This window comes from Phaethon lepturus, unplaced genomic scaffold (assembly GCF_000687285.1).
Source record: "Phaethon lepturus isolate BGI_N335 unplaced genomic scaffold, ASM68728v1 scaffold16347, whole genome shotgun sequence".
NCBI lineage: Eukaryota > Metazoa > Chordata > Aves > Phaethontiformes > Phaethontidae > Phaethon > Phaethon lepturus.
In genome coordinates, this window is record NW_010551354.1 from 21,456 (window position 1) to 30,008 (window position 8,553).

An 8,553-nucleotide genomic window follows, 5' to 3' on the forward strand; every position below is an offset into this window, starting at 1 on the left:
CAAGGCCCTGGTGGGGGGGCCAAAACGCTTAATGCCTTTTTTTTTTTTTTTTTTTTGCTTCGATCTTCACTAAAAACTCAAAAGCAATCAAATGCCTGACGAAGCTAATGCCAGTGTTAACAGGATAAAAACGCATGCGACAAGGAGAGGAGATTTGGTTAGAGAGTAATTAGATAACTGTGGTGTTTTCAATCATCCCTGCCTGTTGAACTGCATCCCAGGACACTCGGCGAGCTTCCTGAAGCAGCCTTGGAGATGCAACTGCTTAACTGCGAGGAGCCACCGGGGATGGGGAGGTTCCAGGGGCTGGGGAGGGCAGACCGAGGGCTCTGCTTTCAGAAGAGGGGAAGGAGGCACTGGGGAATTACAGAGTAGCCAGGCCGGCTTCAGGCCCCAGGAAAATACTTGGACAAACAATCAAGCTGCTTGTCAGCGCTTACAAAATATAAGGAGATGATCAACAGCCACAGGAATGTGTCAAGAACAAATTACACTGAAGCAATCTACTGATAGGAGAGCAGGGCTTGCGGGCAGCAAAGCAGCCATTTAGGTTTTATACCTTGATGGTTTTAAGGCTTTTGACACGATTGCACACGATGTTCTTGTGGCAAGTGAGATAACGCTGATCTAGACCGAACTGCAGTGAGAAATACGTACTCTGAGAGCAGCTACCAGTAATTTGCCGGTAAACTGAAGGGTGTAGGCAGCCTGCTCTGGGTCTCTTTACACATTTCCAATAAAGAGGGGTATAAAGGAGCAGAGAACACATACATCAGACTTGCCATGGCACTAAGGTGATAGCATGCACCACCATGGCCAAGGGAGCTGAAGGGGATGGAGAGGAGGCGACCACACGCTCAGGGAATTGCTCTAAGCCCAGGGGTGATGCTCCGACACTGCCTGTGCCCGCTCTGCTGGACCGAGGTGCAAGCGAGGTGGTGACAGCCAGGAGCTGCTCGCTCTGGTCGGGATAAGCTGCGTTAAGCCTGCACGTCTGCCTTTATTCTGTCGCCTTTCCTGGTCACTGAAAGCCTCGGTGAATATGGAGCCAGCTCTGAGGTCTGAAAAGAATAAACTTATTTTAAAAGCAATGTTTTAAGGAGGGTCAAGGAAATAAGCTAACCGGATAGCTCGCATTAATGTAACGCAGCAAAGTCACAGAAAGCAAAAGGAAGGAAAAATGTGGAAAAGAAATTCCTAATTCCTTTCACAACCTTTCTCTAAATGCTACTGGTTATTTGAGTGAAAAGTAGCTGAATTAGATTAATCTAATATATTCATCCCACCAGTTCAGGCACATTAGCTGTTTTTCTGGATGCTTAGTGAATTAGAGACAGATACAGTTACTTAATACTCATTTACTTCAGATCTCCAGGCAAAAAGCTGCACTTGAAATGAAACTCCTATAGAGAGGATAAGATAGACACCTAAATGACAACATGAAGATAGCAAAAAGGTGTTACCTGCAGCTCCTCTGCTAGAAATGAAACCTTTTCGCTGGTGCAAAACAGTTGTAGTTCTTAAGTACCACGGGAGGGGATTTGGTTCATGTTTAGGAGCCTCTGCAGAGGACTGGGAATTGATTTTCCATGCATCCACCGGAGGAAACAAGCCGTCTGTTTAACCCAGTGCAGGGCCTGACACTGTGAAATTATATTTTCCCCATGACACTTATTTTGTTTCTGTGCGCCTGGACACAGAGATGCCACGTGTATTTCATGTTCTGCCGTGACTTTCCGAGCTGGAAACCTCAGTGATCGGGAGAGCGAGCTAGGAGAAATGCACAGATGCTTTCCCGTGGTCTCCCGGCACACAAACCCACCGGCAGACTGCAATCAGGCCACAAAGAGCAGAAAACTACTAATAAACCTATCTCTGCATCAAACCACATTGTTAATACGGGCACTCTTGGTATCAAGAGTATCAGGTATCAAGACCATTTATCTCCTTCGGTCTTGGCACGGTCTTGGCATGGCGTGAATCTGGAAGCACCAGTCTCTCCAGTGACTCCAGCAGAGCCTTGATGGCCAGTTCGCACAAGATGCCCAACCGTTAGTGGTTAAAGGGCATGTCTGACCCCTCCTGAGATGACCTCCTTAAACCGGACATCTCTGTTACGGACAGCTGCGGTTAGATGAGAAGAGCACTGTCATGGGTGGCTAAAAGCGCAAAATGAAGACCTCGAGTGATGACCAGCCCTCTATAAGTACAAACAGGGCCAAAAGAGAATGCTATAAATATTTTACTGCATGACTATGGACAGCCACATTACTTCTGAGTAATGAGAACATGAAGAATCACAGTATTATTAACAGCTGGCTAAAACTCACTTTGAATTCTGGATAATTGCACTGTTTTTTCTTCATCAAACACAGAAATCTTCCAGGAATTTAACCTTTCCCCAGCTAACAGATCATTAGGCAAGGCTTTCACAAAGCATTTCAACAGAAAAAGCCATTGCCATACCAGAATGAATCTTAATAGAGCAGAACTGGATTTATAAGACGTTCTGCCTGCCCCTTCTCCCCCCCTGCCCGGTGCAGAGATGCTCACACTCAGCACTCACATGCCACTGAGCTCTGGGAGAAGGAAAGAAAAAAAAAATTAAAAAAGACAAAAAAAAAAGTGCAAGGACGCTGACAATCAGCTTCTGCCACTTACTAATGCTCACGCAGTGGGAGCGAGGCGAACCAAGGCAGCAAAGCTACGTGTTCGTTCCCCTGCACCCGGGGCAGCGCGGTGCTGGCGGGTTTCAATGGGGGTGGGCTCCTGCCTCGGTGGGTTTGGGACTAACAGCGGCCAGCAGGCTGAGGCCCCATGGCCCTGGTACAAAAAAGAAATCAGAAGATATTTGGGCTTTCTCGAACTTTTACATCCCCGGTTGCAGAGGCTTGAGCGCATCTGGCGAGTGAATACCACCCGACGATGCAGGGCTGGGTGACTGCCAGCTGAAGCTCTGCACAGGAACTGAAGATTTTGGTTGCTTGCATGGATCTCTCACTCTGCACAGAGGGAGACAAACAATTTCAAAATGCAGGGGAAGGTGTCTGTGAGGCCACAAATGGTGGTGGGGTTCGTGGGACAAGTATGCCCTTTGGGATTCTTTCCCATCTTTCTCCTTTTTATACGAGGCTAAATTCTGAATTCAGTTCTCTCAAAGACGGATGGCACTTAACTCTGAGGCAGGCCAACACAAAACCTAAGGCACATTAAAATGTCTCTGGCAGTTTAAAATAATTGGAAAGACTTTCTAGTTACAGTTACTGAATTAAGCATTATACTAGAGACTTTATAAAGAACACAGTATTGACTGCCATTTGGTAAGAGGGACAGCTCAATAATCTCTGGGTTTGAAAGTCTTCCATGTTTTTTATTCTGCTTCAGGAATTTTGCTTTGGCAGGGTTTAGCAACGAAGAGTGGAAATTCATGTGCACGCTGAGACAGATGCTGAGATCAGCCAGTGGGCTGAGGGGTGGCGGGGCATGGCACGGCGTGCCAGGGGCTTTCGTAACTCTGGGAAGTCAACCAGGAGGACAGGAAAGAAGAGCCTGTTCTCCCTCTATCCCCACCGTTCACCACGTCCATCTCTCGCACGTACATCGTGTGCCAGCGCCGAGGAGGATGGGGCGACAGCTGAGCATGGAGCAGGCAGCACACACCACGCTCCCCAAATCTGCAGGTTAGCTGAGAGACCAAGCAAATGCACGAGAGATGAACCCTTCTGTTGATAAGGCAAAGAAATGCAGTTCTAGAAATAACGATTTTAACTAATCACGGGTATTGCTCGACTCTGCATTCCCTGTAAATTCTAAGCAATGCCTGGAGCATCCCTGCAAACAGCTCCTGGTATCCATACTGAAGCCAGCAGCATCCCCTGCCCCTCGAGCACCCCGCAGGAGATAGCGGAGGGAAGGGATTGGGAAAGACCTGGCGAAGAGCAGAGAAGCCCAAAGAGAGCTTTACAGAGTGGGGCCAGAAAGGGTGGTACAGAGTGTTCAGACAGGAGATGAGTAACATGACTGGTGAGAGCAATGGATGGAAAAACAAAGGTATTCCCACTTATACAAGAACAAGTGGGTACGTGGAAAATTTATTTACAAACAAATTGCCACCATAGTCAGCTGAATCCCATTTGCACTGGCTCTCTTGGGCTGAAAATCCTCATAAAACCACATGTGTGTGGCAAGGACTTAGCAAGTTTTCTTAGAAAATAAATATGAATCAGAAGATATGCAACAGGCAATTGGAGTAACTCCAGACCCACGGGACAGGTCTGCAACGCCGGCTTGAAATCTTCCCATGGATTCCATCCCCAGTCACGGTAGGGTTTCAGAGAGGAAAGCCAGAAACCCCCATCCACAATTTGCACAGTTAGAGGACCAGAGACTAGCCTTCACCATCACTGCTAGTTCAGAGGAAAAGCAACATCCCCCACTGTCCGTATGCACTATAACATCCAGCTGGATCTGCTGGATTATGGGAAGATGTTCCTATTCTAGCTGCATGCTAAGCCATTCCTTCAAAGTTGCTGCTTAAAGAGAATTTTAAAGATTTCAAGGCTACCAAGAAACCCACACAGTTGCTGGAAATTGCATTCTAATGATGACCATCCCAGCTGGAAAGTTGTTTGGTTTTAATTCAGTCTTCTGAAGCATTTTGCTATGCAATAAAACCACACCGTGTAAAGAAGCTGAAGAATTCCCAGGCAAAATTGCTGGCAGGAGGGAAAAGTTCGCTTGCCTCAGACACACGTTTCACCTGAAATGCTCCCTCTACCTGGTCAGGCTCCCGATTTCCCCCAAAGAGGACGGAGGTGTGCAGAACCGTCCCTTGCTCTCATTCACCTCCCAGGCTTCCTTATCGCTCTGCGGGGGAGCGAAGGCGGGGGGCACGCCGCGCGCGGGAAGCGCTTCCCAGGGCAAGGTGCAGCATTGGAGGTCTGCTCTGAGTGACAAGAAGTACTTTGGCAGAGACCAACAGTGCTATAGAAAAGGGATCTAGTTTAATCCCATCTGAAGAATACCTGAAAGTTGGAGGAACTGGCTTTAATACTGCCAGCCAGTAAAGCAACGCTGCGCAGTGTGTGTTAATGAGAACCTGGATTTTATATCCAGCTGGATGACAGATGGGGGATCTGGGGCTATTCCCCCCAGAGTATCAAGGGGGCCTTGTTCCAAGGGGATTGTTGTCATCATCCCTGGTCTTTAAGCAGCTGAACATCGACCCTCAACATTCATTCAAGTCTTTAACTAGATTTTTCATTTCACTGCCAATGCAGAGGTGATTATGCTGATCATGTGAGCTAGGTTTAGTCCTTAACACCGCCGTACAGAAATAGCAGTCTGGGGGCTTGGTGTCAATCTCTTGCCAATAAGGAGCTTGGCCGGCAGCCATGGATTGTGGGCCGAGTTCCCAGCTGGCATATAACTTGGAAGACGACCATGAGGTCTGGGTTCAATATCCAATTGCTAAGGAGTCTGGCTGACAGCCTCATTTTGTGGAATGAATCCCAAATTAATATAATGCTTTTGATACCAGACAAGGGGCATGGCCGGCTTCCAAACACTGTAAGGGCTCAGATAAAAACCATAGGCGTTGGGTTCAGTGTGTAAATGGTATCGAGGTCGGATAACAGTCAGGATTGGGCTTAATCCTCAGATGGTGAGGAAAAGGAATGAGCCCTGAGCTCTGCCTTCACGCAAAAAAAAAAAAGAGCGCTCAAACGAGCAGAATAGCTCTGCTTTCAATCCTCGCGTGGTAAAGAGCTCACAGGACAGTAATGGTTTCTAGGAACAAGTGCAAATTGACATGGAGCTTCAGAAGAGATGTGGGATCTGCGTTCAATCTCCAAATGCTGTAAAGCTCAGACAATGGCCAGAGGGGCAATTTCCAAACCCTCTGTTCCAGCCTGGTGCCTGGGAAGGAACCAAGATCACATTACAGCTAAGAAAGCTGCTTTCTTCTGCTGCATAACTTAAGACATTTTCCCTTTTGGATCGGGATGAATCCGGCATCTTCTAAAGTTTCGGAGGGAAATGTTGATGGGTGGGGAGAGCGCTACAGGTTAGAGCAGAGCAGAAGAACAGAGCAAGAGGAAACAAGACTCAGCACCACCTGCTCTTGCACACCTTGCTGGCGGCCCCAGATCACCAGGCTCGAGCCATGGAGATTGCTCCAGAGAAAACAGGGGTGCAGCTCATCAGCACCCTCCCCGCCCCGCGGTGCCTGCGCCGCTGGGCGTCCTCAGGGCCTCTGCAGGAGGCAGCTCACCCCACCGAGAGACGGCGATAGCCTGCGTTGCCGTTGCTTCTCACTGACGCTGCTTGCTGGAGGGATTGGTGTGAAAGAGCGCGCACAGCGATCACTCGCGCCTGCTCTCACAGCTCACTCGTGGAGTAGCCTGCTGATGCGGCTAGGCTAGTTTGCTTGAAGCTGGTTCCACTTTGCATAAAGGAATGCAAATAAAATGTCTATAAAATATTCAAATACTACTTTGCGTGGGCATTTAAAGTTGATCTGTTACATAGCAAACCCTTCCCAGACATGGTTTTATCGAAAGTGATATTGCTCCTACGAAAAGTTTCAGATCTGATAAATCTGCACTATCTCGCTTCCCTTGAGGAAATCCTTTAGAATCTAATCGTGGTTCCTGGAGCCCTCAGCTATTAGCTCCGAAGTCCGAGTGGGATGGACCACAGAGGACACGGCCTGATCTCTGAGAGTACTGCTGTAACAAGCGGTGGTCTGTAAATCAGCCAGACTCTTGAGCAGCAGACTTGGGGTAAAAAAATCCAGAACATGCTCTCAGGGCAGCAACTACCCATTCCTAAGGACCAGGGATGCTGAAAGGCAAGCCCTGTCGGCACCACCCCCTGCACAGGCAGCGGGCACAGTCCCGTGTTTTGCTCTTTATGCTGTGCAAAGCTACGACGTCGGGGACAGGTTACAGCCCATGCCACAAAGCCACCTTCCTCCGGGCTTGTGGAGGGAGCGAACCCGCTGGGGCTTGGGATCCCGGCTGCAGATATAACCCAGCTCCGCTGCCAGACCGTTTGCTGACAGAATGACTGTTTTATATGGCTATAAGAGCAGCTATAAGTGCAGCTGTCTGAAAAGCAACAAAATCTATGATGTGTGTTTCTAAATCCAATGACAGCTGGCAGTGCTGCGCTGCAGCTCATTCCTCCTTTTACACAGTTTAGCTAAAACAATTCTCTATGATCGCCCCGATTTATCAACAAACAGCAGTTTCTGGAACAATTTAAAAGCATTCCCAAATAGGCAAGAAGTGGTCAGCTCTTCAAGCACTCAGCGGTCTGCGAGCTCCCAAATAGGCAGGCAGCTGGAGATGGATGGGGATGGCTGATGGGAGGACCAAATGCCCTCCCTGGCTGCCTCGCAGGGAGGATGGGGCTGCAGACCACGGTGGGATGGGGGGCTCTGAGGCAAGGATACCTGGGCAGCTGCATAGCATTACCCAGGGGTGGAGGGAATGGCGATTCGTTCGGTTTAAAGCTGGCCCGAGGCACGAACGTGAGCCATTTCTGTGCTGCCAGGGAGGAGAGGTGACCTAGTCCCTGGACGCTGCTGCTCCCCAGCCGAGGAAGCCACGCGGTGAGCATGGGGACCTGCATCACTTGCTGCTCAGGCAAGTTACATCCACGTCGCTCTTCCAAGGTGTCACAGTTGCAAGGTTTTCTTTACAAATGCTTTTTCTTGACAGCACCTGAAGTGCTAACACTGCAACAAGTGGATGGATGTTTTCAGCGCTTTCCTGAAAAAAGTGAGCTGGGCAGCATAAGCCAAGCAACACCCTGTGTACAGGCTGGGTGGCTAAAGTGGAAGGAAAGATATACAGGTATGAAGTGTGTTTTTAACATGTTCACTTAATCCCAGTAAAGTGCTTAACGCAGGTAAGCTGTGCCCCCGGTTCACCTGTTCCCTTCAGCCCGGCTGGCAGGTCCCATACTCCATTTTTGCTGCCTGAACTGCTGTCATGTGGCAGACACACAGCTTGATTCAGAAGAGCCTCGCGCGGGAATGCGAGCCAGACCCACCCGACGGCATCCCCGGCGCCGCAGAAGGCGCAGCGCCTTGCACCGGACCTCTCTACCTCCCCCCGCCCAGGTCTCCCGCTGCTCCGGAGGAGAGGGACGCTGATCGGTCGTCCTAGGAAGCTGAAATACCACATCGGGAACAAATTCAAACCGAGGACTTCAGCGTTGCCAAACCCCAACATTCAAAAATCATGAGTCAAACTCCCAAAAATCATGGGACTGGCTTGAGAAACCCAGTTTTAACATAATTCTCGTTGCCTGCTGTTTTCAAAAATTTTGGGTGCCTTTATAGGACATTCTTAAGCTCTTCTACTACCAGAAGAACTAAAATCTGGCTTGTTTTTGTTTTTCCTTTTAACGGCAGTTGATGTGCAGCAAAACAATCGTTTTGTTTTACAAGTTGTTTGGGTTGGCCTCGCTTCCCCTTGGGTGGGGGCTGCGGCCGGCGGCCAGGGATGGCAGGGGCACGGCCGATGCCCCTCGCCGGCTGGCGCC

The 8,553-nt window shown here is 49.2% G+C and overlaps 1 protein-coding gene across 1 annotated transcript in view; it reads right to left on the reverse strand.

Moving 5' to 3' along the window:
- Positions 1-8,553, reverse strand: part of LOC104623724 (inactive heparanase-2) — a gene marked incomplete at both ends in the record, with an annotated part of 80,501 nt that overhangs the window by 21,412 nt on the left and 50,536 nt on the right. The window lies entirely within an intron of this gene.